The sequence below is a fragment of the Eschrichtius robustus genome, chromosome X, assembly GCF_028021215.1.
Source record: "Eschrichtius robustus isolate mEscRob2 chromosome X, mEscRob2.pri, whole genome shotgun sequence".
Taxonomy (NCBI): domain Eukaryota; kingdom Metazoa; phylum Chordata; class Mammalia; order Artiodactyla; family Eschrichtiidae; genus Eschrichtius; species Eschrichtius robustus.
In genome coordinates this window covers 85,369,347-85,371,227 of record NC_090845.1, presented here as the reverse complement: position 1 = coordinate 85,371,227, position 1,881 = coordinate 85,369,347, and the positions used below count along the sequence as shown (strand labels likewise).

At 44.4% G+C, this 1,881-nt stretch overlaps 1 pseudogene; it reads right to left on the bottom strand.

The window, feature by feature from the left end:
• Positions 1–302: 302 nt before the first annotated feature.
• On the bottom strand, positions 303–824 carry LOC137757456 (ferritin light chain pseudogene; annotated as a pseudogene).
• Positions 825–1,881: the final 1,057 nt, after the last annotated feature.

Genomic DNA, 1,881 nt, shown 5'->3' with positions numbered 1-1,881 from the left:
TGACAGCCAAAAATGTCTCCAGGAATTACCAAATGTCTTGTGGGAGGCAAGATTGCCCTGAGTTGAGAACCACTGCTCTAAACATATGGAGGTACTTGGCTTTCTTCCCACTCACCGTCACCTCTCTTACTTTCAGACCTGTGCACATTTTTTTTTTTTCTGCAAAAAGCTTTATTGTTCCCATTTGGTCCAAGGCTTGGGAGAGGGCTCCGGGGTGGTTAAAAAGCTGCCTGGTGGCTACAGAGAGGGGCTTCAGGCAGAAGCCCTGACACCAGAGGGGCTCCTCAAAGGCCGCTAGGCTCCTAGTTGTGCTTGAGGGTGAGCCTTTCGAAGAGATACTCACCCAGCCTGGGGACCAGCCAGCCTGTGGAGGTTAGTCAGGTGGTCGTCCATCTTCTGGATGAGTTTCACCTGCTCATCTAGGAAGTAGCTCTCTAGGAAGTCACAGAGCTGGGGGTCTGCGCAGGCAGAACCCAGGGCATGCAGATCCAAAAGCGCCTGGTTCCGGTTCTTCTCCACGAGCAGGATGGCTTCCATAGCGTCCTGGGTTTTACTCCGCTCATTTCGGGAGGCTTCTGCACGTCTTGGAGGAAGGCACGGCCGCCGTGCTGGTTTTGCATTTTCAAGAGATGCTGGGCACCCTTGAGCTTCTCCTTGGCCAATTCATGGAAAAAGTGGCCCAGGCCCTCCAGAGCCACATCGTCCTGGTGGAAATAGGAGCCCAGAGAGAGTTAAGTGCAGGAGGCACACAGATGCATGTTGGTTAGGCGGTTGATTGCGGCCTCCACCTCAATGGAGTAATGCTGATGAATCTGGGAGCTCATGGTTGAAGGGTAATAAGGAGCTAAGTTCAAAAAATAATGTTGGCTTGTCCTGGAGGCCGAGGATAGCTGAGTTGCTGGTTCTGAAGGTTGCGACTGGAAAAAGGGTTGGAGGGTGATCGAAGGCTGGAGGAAGGGTCTGTCCCTGGGTCTGTTCCGTCCAAACACTGTTGAATCAAGAGACAGATCCCCAGGAGTGCAGAGCGCACTGCTCAGATCTATGCATATTCTTGCTCCTGTGCATTTCCTTTCCTACTCTTATCATCTTTCATGTTTCTGTTGAGGCTTTTGAGAAACTTTCCATGACCTCTCAAGATGGGTTCCCCTCGCGCCCTGCATTTACCCTGATCTCAGCACTTTTTACACTGTCTTCTACTTTATGTAATTATTAGCCAGTCTCTTTTAATAGAATGTAAACTCCCCATAGGCCCATCCTAGCAACTTTTGCCTTTGTGGGCCTCTTTCTCCATAACAAATATTAAAATTATATTTTATGACTGCATTAGTATAAAGACTAATATAATCCAGCCAGGATTATATTCATTTTTTTCCTTCTCATCCTAAAGGAAATTAAAATATTTTGTAGACCCCTAAAAAGTATTGTGGATCCTAGGCCCTGTGTTCACCATGCCTAATGGATAAGCTGGCCCTGGCTTCAAAAAGATGGACAGTGCCTGTCTTGGTCACTACTGTACACCCAATGCCTAGTACTAAGTAGCTGTTTAGTAAACAGTTCTCAAATGAATAAATGGATTAAAATTTTACTAAACAGGAAGTATTTCTAAATACTTGAACTACAAAAGACTTCAAATAAATTTAACCAAGTCAAGATATACTCATTTCATTAGATTTTTGTCCCTAAATTCATTTGTGCTCTAGTTTTGACCTACTTGAAAAATGTTCTGCATTCTCTCATCATATTTATTATTAAAATATTTCTGATATGATTTTTAAAAATTTTAAATAGATCCTTGATCATCTAGCTTTCCACTTCATTCTGATATCAAATACTTGTGGTTAAACTGAAAATATAGGCCCATGGTATATATCAGGTTACTTT